Consider the following 12,116-nt stretch of genomic DNA (forward strand, 5'->3'; position numbering starts at 1 on the left):
AAAACAATTATCCATGATATAACACACAGCGACCCAAGTAGGCTTTGTTCCGGATAGATCTGCAGTAGGTGAGTTCTGGACATCCAACATCTGGTCAGAGGACCTTAGTCCCCATATTGCTCTTATCTTTAAGATAATTTCCCCACTGTGTCGGCCTTCACTACCTCCATAGGGAGACTGTTCTGTTGATCTAGAACCCGTTCAGTAAAGTAGACAGAGAATGGTAATTCTGACCCTCTAGTTTTACACTATGAACTTTTGTTCTAATATTTTGCCTCCTTTCAAATAAGCTTCCCTCCCTTTAGGTATTTAAATGTTTCTATTGCATCTCCCCTCCCTTTGCTTTCCTCCAAACTATATATATTAAGATCCCTTAAACTTTGCTGATATTTTTTATCCTGCAAACCACTTAACATTTTTGTAGCTCTCCTCTGAACTCTCTCCACGGTGTCAATATCCTTCTGGAGATGGGTGTCTCAAAAAAAGTACACAAATACAATAGATCTGTAAAGAGGCATAATCACCTCATTCTTACTGCTACTAATGCCTCTCAATTTTTTTCTGCAGTGGGCCACTTCATCAGAATTGTATACGTGCGCAGACCGCACTCATTTTTCACTGTGAGAAAATATGGCCTTTAATAAAATACGCAGATTAAAATAAAGTAAATGACACAAAACCTTTACTTTTCCTCTCACTGATTTCCGGGCCTAGAAAGTTTTGTGACTACAAATTCAGGATAATTAATAATAAAATAGTTCTATTTATTCTAGGGATGCACCAAAATGAAAATTCTGGAGCAAAACCGAAAATTCAGTGTTCACTTAGCCTAAACCAAAAATGACCCCCACATTTTTAATAAAAGTAAGTAACGCGACACAATTGGACAAAACAATTCACCAATATGACTTGCCATGATAGGAGTGTGATTGCTAACAGCAATCACACTCCTATCATACCCAGGCAACCAGTAAATGCTGGAACCTAGGCATGATAGCACTGTGATTGCTGTTAGCAATCACACGCCTACCATGCCAAGTCGGCCAGTACATGCTGGTACAGGGTGGCTGTAAGTGATGTGCAGACCCCATGCTGCTGGCAGCATCAATACACAAAGTGGGCAGCTAGCTATGTTTCAGCATGTACTAACAGCAATCAGTCACATCATGCCTAGGTTCCAGCACTTACACATCCATGCTATCACACACTCACTCACTCATTCATTCATATACTCATGCATTCACAGATTCATTCCCTCGATCACATATACCCATGCAAACAACCCACCCTCTTACCTGCACTGCAGCTCTCTCGACGCCGCTCACAGACTTCAGCAGGGGGCGTGGCCTCCCTCTGTGTTCTCTAGTACTGCAGAGAGGAAGCGGGACTGGAGCAGTAATGTCACGTACATTCACGTGACTCTGCTGGGTTCCGCTTCCTCTGTGCAGTACAAAAGACCCTCCCACAGGTAAGTAGCAGGGCTCTTGTGATCCCGGTTGCCCTGGCTGCTGATCTCACGCGGGCCGCACCTCATGTTGGATGCCCCTGCTATAAGTCATCAGGAATAATTCCTCGGAAGTCCCTGTTTTCTATTGTCAGTGACAGAACAGTGTCCTGAATGCTATATTCTGCCTTAGGATTTTTATGTCCCAAGTGCATTTTTTTTCATTTATCAACAATAAACTGCAGCTGCCACACTTGTTGTCATTCTTCTTATTTACATAGGTCATTTTGCATTTGATTTGTTCCACCCTGAAGGTCTACCCTGTTGCAGGCCGACCTTTGTATTATCTGCAAAACAACATACCTTACCATTGAGACCTTCTGTAATATCACTATTAAAATATTAAGACCTCCCTCTGAATATACACTATTAACTGCAACCTTCTGCCTCCTCTAACTCAACCATTAGCTTGACCTGTGATCTATATATCACACCAATAGGGAAAATCACTGTTACCAAGTTTTAAAGTTACCCAATAAAATTAATCTTTAATCTATTTTTTTTCCCTCATTGTACTGGTCCTCAGTAACCATCATTGAATCCACATTATCACTTGTTACCAATGCGGTATATGCAGGGATCACATTGCCAATGGTTGTGGTTTAGCTTTTTCCTGTAAACTGTAAACCTACACTATCCCTAATTCTACCCCCCCATATTCTAGTTTAACCTCCCCTCTAACCACCTTCTCCCCCAGTACAGCAGCCCCCTCATTGTTGAGGTGCAGCCCTGCTAGAGACCACAAAAGCTGCCAAGACCCTCCTTCCTACACCACTTGCACAAATTTAATTCCCCAAACTCCCACTGCCTCCCCAGTGTAGCACGTGGTAGTGTTCCTGAAAATACTACCTTTGAGGTATTTTCCCTAAGTTTGTCACCTAGTACCCTAAAATCTTTTTAAGGAACCCCCCCCCACACACACACACACACACACACACACACCTGCCATTGATTTTGCCATTAGTACTAACATGGACTATGACCACTGGATCATCACCAGCCCCTCAGAGAAATCTGTCCACCCTAGCTTCCCTAAATGTACTACTCCTACTTCCCAGCTTGCAACTTACCCAGCCCTATGCTCTAGATACCACCTCCTCCATATGTCTAACCTCACCAACACTGACCCCGGTAGGAGGCTCTCACCTGTGATTGCTGCCAAGAGATATGAAAGGAAAAGGTAAGTAGAATCCTATACATTTAACCTCTTCAACTCATCATGGCGTTATGTCAGGGTTAGGTATACCTAAACACCCTATGATGATGGCATAGAACATGATGTCTTCAGTAGCTGTGTGCATGTTCATTTATTAGGCACGTAAAATGTTTTATTATGATCAGGACCTTACATCGGGTTACTGTATATATATTTTCATCAGATTGCTTTTGTTCTAGTTTATGGGTTTGATGTCATTGTCAGGTTAATATAAGTGTATCTTCTGAGGATACAGCTGTTGCAGCATGAACAGTGCTGGATTTGTTTTCAGCATGTGATATCAAAGGGCCCTGCCATGGGTGTACACCTTTCTCATGACCCACCATGCCCTTGAAAAATAACTTAGAACATTAAAGAGTTGAATATCCTATTGATACAGTGCATTGCCATCCATAACTTTGTCTCCCCATTTACCCTTGTTGTAGGTGAGTCTAATGTTGTTATGTATTCCTTCCTGGATAGATATGCACAATATCTAAGCTGAGTGCCTATTAGACTTGTGCATTTCAATTTGTTCAAACTTTTTTGTTTTTATTGTTAATTTCGTGTATATCTGCAAATCACTAATAACCACAATTGACTCCAACATAACAAACGAAAATGAGAGGAAAAACCTTTGAAATTCGTTAATTTTCTGTTTTGGTCTGGTGCCTAGGGTGTAGCACAGAATAAAACTAGCAGAGCCACCACAACCAAAGAAAAGATGAGTCCGACCATTGCAGTAAATCTCTGCCTTTATTGTCAACAGGATTAAAGCACAACTTTTAATTAATCACTTTAAAACTATTTTAAAAACAATGTCAAGGTTTAATTTAGATAACTAATAAATGTAAAGGTATGCATAGTAATCCAAATGTAACACCCAAAGTATCAAAACACTAAGTGTTAAATTGTCTACTGTAAGTAGAAAATTAGCTGAAATAGAAATCCATTTGAATGTAGTCAGAAATGATTCTGCCTTGTAACAAGATTGTGATAATGTGACTTCACAATACCCGTAGCATCTGAAAAAAGGGAATTTGGCGTACAAAAAAGGGGGCTTATCAAAAAAGGGGGCTTATGTTAAGCATTTATTGCAGAAATCTATAAGTGTGTGTGAACTCCTCCACCCATCAGAGGAAAGAATGTTCGGTCAAATAAATCAGCTGTCAGTGGAACAGGTTTAAAAACACAAAAGCAGTCCGCTATTGCAGGTGGCTCCGTCAGAAATTAAAAGTGGAGGGGGGAGACCCAATCAATGGTTACATGCCCCCTAGTAACTACTAGTTGGTTGTAGAGACAGGGAGATGGAATCTGAGGGTGAGTGAGAGTTTTTACATTTTAAAGTGAGAGGCAGAGGTGCCAAATATAGGATCTGTCCCAGGTCCCAAATACATTCATTAATATACTTTTATGTCTTCATTGAACAGGGTGTTAAAAGTATTTAAATATTAATATCGTCTCTAAAAGCTAGTTGAAGTCTGGAGTCAGCGATCATGTAGTCCAATCAATAAGGTGAAATCTGAATTGGTCTGCTGAATTTTTAATGTGAATTATTCCTCAAACAAGATCATATCAAATGTTATTGCCAATAAATGCAGACATCCAGGAAATTCCAAAGGGTTCACATACTTTTTTCTGCAACTGCAAATATGGCAGCATAATAAGTGACTACTTTATTTCTGTATTTCCTGTTTCACAACTTTACTCATGACAATTCCTATTTAAGGAGGACCTGTCAAATTATGCAATTGTGGGTTCTCTTTTTTTGGTTTCTTCCTTTTATTTGCCATCGTCCACTGAAGCAATTTTTTTTGTTGCACCACAATCAGGCCACCAAGCACAGCAATGCCTGGAAAAACTTAAATCCCAAGTGATCCCAAGGTGCTTCATCTCCCAACCACCTCTAGTCTGAGGCAAAAGAGCACTCTAGTGGGGCACTTATGCGGATCCTGGCCGGCAAACAGTTTGGCTAAGACCTGGAAAGGTACAGGGCAAGGGAAATAAATATCCAATGGACCCTGGTGACACAAGGGTGGGATTATACTCCTGGGCACAACCAAAACAGGTAAACACAACTGAAGAAGGGGTTAAAAGTCTTCTGCAGCCCTGGTTCTGTGAAACCGCCAATGTGCTGAGCGCCGGCATAGAACACTATATCCAGAGGTAGGCCGAATCGCAAAGGAGTGATGAAGGCTAGTTGGAGGGACATCCACGATCTCTGCAACCGGCCCTGCTCCTCCAGCAGATCTGCGTGGAGGCACCTTCAATGCAGCGGACTGAAATGCCAGTCCACAGCAGAGGGTTTCCGTGTAAATTGTCACCCTCGACCGGAACCTAACTTGCCTATAGGTAGCACAGGCCCTGGTTGCATACTTATGTTATGCAGTATAAACAGTTTGTATTGTGTCGCTGGCAAAAAGCTGTAGTCACCATTGTTGTACAATTGTGAAAAAAAAATTATATTAATAATGAAGAACATTTTAACAAGATGTCACTTTGACCTCAAGCGGTATAATAATGATAATAGCAATAAAAAAAATAGAATGTTCTTTGATAAGAGTAAAAATTATGATACAAAAGATCTACCCTTACCTCATACATATTGTTAAATGACTCACTACTGCAAAATGAAAAAATAAGATTATGGTAAAGCAATAGGCTATAATTGTATGGAAATCATCCTATACATCATAGGCAAGGTAATTTTTTAAGCAGAATGTGCAAAATGAGTTACAACATTATAACCTACTCGCAGATGCCAAACATTTATATCCTTTGTATGTTGGCTTTTATTGTAATTGTGGCCTTATAGCTGGATATTGAGAGGCATTTGTAGCAGAAGGAAGTGGCCAGGACACTTAATGATTAACTGGTCATATTTCACCTAGAACACTACGTATAGAACTAGAGATTTCATAGAGAGGGTATGAAAAGAGCCACTAAACGGGTGTATTGTTTACATAAAATGTATAGTTAAATTTTATAGTTGGGGACGAGTCATCTTGATTCAAAGGATGTGAATAAGTGTCTGACAAGGAATAACATGCTGATGAGCAAAAACAGAAAAACAAGAAGTGTTTTACATGTCATGCTGAGGAAGGAAATTACATACACATAAAGAGCACTAATACACTATTGCAACATGACAGCTGACATATCAGTAAAAATAAGTGTGCCAAACTGCCAATGGATGAGATATCAATAAAAAAAGTATAATGCACAGATTAAATGCCATCATAATAATCATTTTGCTTATTGTAAACTATCCGCCAGACTTGCAAGAACATAAATTGTGGTAACACAGGCAGAGCCGGCCTTAGGCGTTCTGGCGCCCTGTGCGGACTACTCCTCTGGCGCCCCCCTCACTACCCCCCCTCTCTGCCCCTTCAAACTACCCGCCCTCTCTGCCCCTTCAAACTACCCCCCCATGCCCCTTCAAACTACCGCCCCTCAAACCACCCCTTCAAACTACCCCTCCCCTCTGCCCCCTCAAACTACCCCCCCTGCCCATTCAAACTACACCCCCCCTGTCCCTTCAAACTACACCCCCCTCCCTCTGCCCCCCCTCACTACCCCCCCTCTCTGCCCCTTCAAACTACCCGCCCTCTCTGCCCCTTCAAACTACCCCCCCATGCCCCTTCAAACTACCGCCCCTCAAACCACCCCTTCAAACTACCCCTCCCCTCTGCCCCTTCAAACTACACCCCCCCCTCTGCCCCTCCAAACTACACCCCCCCTCCAAACTACACCCCCCCTCTGCCCCTTCAAACTACACCCCCCCACACTTACCTTGTTGCCGGAGTCCTGCGGTGAGAGCGGGAGGCATCCGTCTTCTCGCTCTGCCGGCATTTCATGTTGAGAGCCGGAATAGTCCGGCGCTCAACATGAGATGCCGGCACAGCGACGGAGTCACGGAGAGTAAGGGGCGCCGAGCGGTTGCCGAGAACTTCACGAGCAACCGCTCGGCGCCCCTGACCGGGACATAGATTTAAGCATCGTTTTTTTTTTTTAACTTTATTTAACATGAATGATGTTAAATAAAGTTAAAAAAAAAAAAACGATGCTTTAATCTAAGTCCCGGTCAGGCGCCCCTGCAACCATGGCGCCCTGTGCGGTCGCACAGGTCGCACACCCCTAAGGCCGGCCCTGAACACAGGGACGTAGAGTCATAATACATTTGAGAGACATGGGCACCATATAAATTGCATTGTGCATATGTAGCAATATGCAAGGCACCATTATAAATGTTATGTAAAGCTTAATTTAAAAAATGTCTAGCACTTGCATATTACTTAAAATAACTTCATTTCTTTCTGCTAACCAAAGAAAAAAAGTGCCAGCAAGTTGATAATGCGGGTTGATTCTGCAGGTTGCTACAAGGGCACCACGTAATTTAACCTTAGTATCTTGCACGCTCTTTTCCAAGATTGATAAGCTGGTGCAAAACCACATCAAATGATTAAAGCCCAGCAGGATGTTTTGGAGTGATCCTCAACCAGCTCATGATTGCCAGTGTGGTAGCACCTGAAATCCAGGACTGCCCTTAAGACGACATAGTATTAAGGCATAGTATTGATGCCTTAAACCTGAGCTCTACACCAGGTATCAAGTTTTATTAGCTGTCAAGTGCCACAAAGTCCACGTGAGTCAAAACCAGTAACAGATCACGCATCCTGAGACACCTACAGTGCCTTGCAAAAGTATTCACCTTCCTTGGCATTTTTCCTATTTTGTTGCATTGTAACCTGGAATTAAAATTTATTTCTTGGGGGTTTGAATTATTTGCTTTACACAACATGCCTAAATTTGAAGATATTTTTTGTTGTGAAACATATATATATATTCATCCCACCCCTCTGTAGAGCTACCTTTTGCAGAAATTATAGCTGCAAGTCTCTTGGGGTATGTCTCTATAAACATCTAGCCACTGTGATTTTGGCCTATTTTTTAGGCAAATCCTTCAAGTTGTATGAAGTCATACCACAGATTCTATATTGGATTGAGGTCTGGGCTTTGACTAAGCCATTCCAAGACATTTAAATGTTTCCCCTTAAAACCACTTCAGCAGTACGCTTAGGGTCATTGTCCTGTTCTCTGGAAAATGCTCTGGAAAACTGAAACAAGTTTCCCTGTGTTTAGCGCCATCATTTCTTCAATCCTGACCAGTTTCCCAGTCTTTGCCGAAGGAAAAACCTCCCCACAGCAAGATGCTGCCCCCACCATGCTTCACTGTGGGGATTGCGTTCTCAGGGTGAGGAGGGGTGTTTTCGCCATACATAGCGTTTTCCTTGATGACCAAAAAGCTCAATTTTAGTCTCCCACCTACTTCTTCCATATGTTTGGGGAGTCTCCCAAATGCCTTTTGGTCAACAGTAAACTTGTTTTCTTAATTCTTTTCTTTCAGCAATGGCTTTATTTTCAAGCCACTTTCGTAAAGCCCAGCTCTGTGAAGTGTACAGCAAAAAGTGGTCCTATGGACAGATACTCCAATCTCCGCTGTGGAGTTTTGCAGCTCCTCCAGAGTTATCTTTGTTGCCTCTCTGATTAATGCCCTGCTTGAGTTTTGGTTGTGGTGCCATATTCTCTCCATTTCTTAATAATGGATTTGATGGTGCTCTGTGGGATGTTAAAATTGTTGGATAATTTTTTTTATATAACCCTGATCTGGACATCTCCACAACTTTATCCCTGGCCTTGGAGAGCTCCTTGGTGCTGTTTGCTTGGTGGTGCTGCAGAGTATGGGGCCTTTCTGAACAGGTGTATATACTGAGATCATGTGACATTTAGATTGCACACAGGTGGACTTAAACTACAGTATCTCACAAATATTTGAGGGGACAGCAAATTTACACTGTGATACAGGCTGTACATTCACTACTTTACATTGTAGCAGAGTCATTTCTTCAGTGTTGTCACATAAAAATATATAATAAAATGTGAGGGGTGTACTCACTTTTGTGAGATACTCTAATGTGACTTCTGAAGGTAATTGGTTGCACCGGAGTTTATTTTGGGGCTTCATAGCAAAGTGTAAATACATATACACGCACTACTTTTCAAGGGAGAGGGGTTCGAATGTTATATTCTTAATTTCACTTCACCAGTTTGGACTATTTTGTGTATGTCCATTACATGAAATCCAAATAATAAATCAATTTTAATTCTAGGTTGTAATGCAACAAAATAGGAAAAATGCCAAGAAGGGTGAATACTTTTGTAAGGCATTGTAGGTAGCGGTGGAAACCTGCTTCACAGTCACTGAGGGAGTATTTACAGACCCAGTGGTCTTAACATCCCAGCCTTCAGTTGACTAATCTTGTATCTCAATATCTGCAGAGGAGAGTTTCCCTCACCAGCCATTGCTTACCAACCCTGAGGAACTGAAAGCAATGTTTTTATAATTACTGTCAAAGGCAGACTTTACCATGCTGGTGGAAGATACGTAGCAGCAGAGGCGTATCTACTGGAAATAGCGCCTACGGCAAGCACTGAAATTGCGCCCCTGTCCAAATATCTAAAACCCATTTATTAGCCCCTGCTGCCCGTATATATATAAATATTAGTCCCTGCTGCCGATATATATACAGTATATTCCGGCGTATAAGACGACTGGGCGTATAAGACGACCCCCAACTTTTCCAGTTAAAATATAGAGTTTGGGCTATACTCGCCGTATAAGACTACCCCTCTACCTAGTATACAACAACCAGCCAATCACGAGACATGCTGCCACTCTGTGTGTCCCAACGAGACATGCTGCCACTCTGTGTGTGTCCCCCCCGAGATATGCTGCCACTCTGTGTCCCCCCCGAGATATGCTGCCACTCTGTGTCCCCCCCGAGATATGCTGCCACTCTGTGTCCCCCCCGAGATATGCTGCCACGATGTGCCCCCCCCCCCCGAGATGTGCCCCCCTCCCCTAGACTTACCAGTGCAGACTCCCGGGTGTCTTGCGGGGCCGGCAGGGAACATCTATTCTACACAGAACGATATACAGCTTCTGGCACCGGAAGTTGTATACCGTTCTGTACTGGTAAGGAGGATTGTTAAAGCTTACCGCGCAGATGTTCACCGGCGAGCGTAAACAACCTCCGCTGCCGGCACGTCTGCACAATGTGCTTTATTAATCTCCCTTGCCGGGACTCCCCCCGTGGGAATTCCCAGCAAGGGAGATTGTTAAAGCACACCGAGCAGACGTGCCTGCAGCGGGGGTTTACGCGGATCGCCGCTGCCGCTGAACGTCAGCGCGATGCACTTAGACAACCTCCTGTGCCGGCACTCCCCCCCGTGGAAAGTGCCGGCAGGGGAGGCTGTCTGAGCGTATCGGAGAGTAGGATGCAGGTCCCCTGCACCGCTGCAGGGGATCTGTATCCTAACCCTGCAAGACCTCGAGCTCCCTAATGTTGGGCTAGTTAGAGGGAGGTCGTGATCTCCCCAACCAGCCCTGCTCATCGGGCGCCCGCTGATCAGGGTTAGTTGGGGAGATCACGATCTTGCACCTACCTCGGCGTGGCCCTGAAGACCGGCCCAGGGGAGGTGGCTTCTCCACTCGCCCCTCCTCTAGAGATTCCATTCCGGCTCGGTAAGTAGTAGTAAGTATACCCAGCGTATAAGACGACCCCCGACTTTTGATTCGATTTTCACGGGTTAAAAAGTCGTCTTATACGCCGGAATATACGGTATATAAATATATATATAAATATTAGACCCTGCTGCCGATAGCAGGTATAGATCAACACACAAACCCAGATCAATTGAAATTCACTTGTGATCTCAGCACTGAAGGTATATATCAAATAAACAGAATCAGACATACAAATCCTGTATTTGCAGGTATACAATAATAATATATGAAACATAGCATTGCAGGTATAGATCAAATAAATACATGGAAACAGCATTGCAGATATTAATAAACTGAATAAGCCATATTAACCCTGTATTTGCAGGTATACATAAATAATGTATGGAAACATAGCATAGCAGATATGGATCTACAGAATAACACAAAAACCCAGCTTTGCAGGTATAGATCAATTGGAATTCACATAAAAACACGGCATTAAAAGGTATATTTAAAAACCCCTAAATTGCAGGTTGCACACCCCAAAGCCAGCCCTGGCATCCACACTGCCCACATAGAACCTGACCAGCACCCAGATAACACACATAAGATTTGCCATCTTTGTCCCCAAATAGCCCAGCACAAGTCAACTTTGTCCCCAAACAGTCTGGCCTGCGCCATATTTGTCCCATATAGACTCTGCCTGTGCCATCTTGGTCCCCAAGGCTCAAACCTCCTGCTAGTGCCATCTTCGCCCTTCCACAGTTATACATCTATGAAACACACAAACACTTTTACAGTCACCCACTAATCCACTTTCATTCAGACAACTCATCCACACATTAACTCATGCTCTCCCTCATTCAGACAATTCATCCACACATAAACTCATGCTCTCCCTCATTCAGACAATTTATTCACACATTAACTCATGCTCTCCCTCATTCAGACAATTCATCCCCATATTAACTCATGCTGTCCCTCATTCAGACAACTCATCCACATATTAACTCATGCTCTCCCTCATTCAGACAACTCATGCTCTCCCTCATTCAGACAACTCATCCACATATTAACTCATACTCTCCCTCATACAGACAACTCATCCACATATTAACTCATGCTCTCCTTCATTCAGACAACTCATGCTCTCCCTCATTCAGGCAATACATTCACATGTTAACTCATGCTCTCCCTTATTCACTCAATGCATCCCCACATTAATTCACACTCTTTACTTATATCTACCCCCTCTCCCTCCCTTGTCACTTTCTAACCCCTTTCCCTACTACCCTCTTCCTCAATATATATTCCCTCTCCCTCCCTTATCACTTTCTACCCCCTCTCCTTCCCTTATCACTTTCTAACCCCTCTCCCTCCCTTATCACTTTCTAACCCCTCTCCCTCCCCTACTCACTATCTACCCTCTCCCCCTTTGTAGTTCTCTCACCTTGAGGTCCAGCGATGGGAGCACGAGGCTTCTGTCTTCCTGCACTGCTGCGGTGCCCGCTGCTTCACTGCTGAGCGCCGAAATATGACGTCATATAACGGCGCTCAGCATGAAATGCCGGCACCGGGACGGAGGTAGAGGCCTCGTGGAGGAGAATGAGGGGCGCTGAGCGGTTGCTAGGCACCCCTCTCTCTCCTCCGCATCAAAAAAAGAAAAAAAAAAGACGGCGTTTAAAATCGGCTCACTGGCGCCCCCCTTTCAAATGGCGCCTATGGCATGAGCCATCGGTGCCATACCCTAGATACGCCTCTGTGTAGCAATGCATGAAGAGATTGCCATGATAACAGTGGACATGGAGGCAATGGATTATCTCTTGCAAGCTGTTGAAGGACCATCATCT

This window comes from Sceloporus occidentalis, unplaced genomic scaffold (genome assembly GCF_023333645.1).
Source record: "Sceloporus occidentalis isolate IW3139 unplaced genomic scaffold, rSceOcc1.0.p SCAF_60, whole genome shotgun sequence".
Taxonomy (NCBI): domain Eukaryota; kingdom Metazoa; phylum Chordata; class Lepidosauria; order Squamata; family Phrynosomatidae; genus Sceloporus; species Sceloporus occidentalis.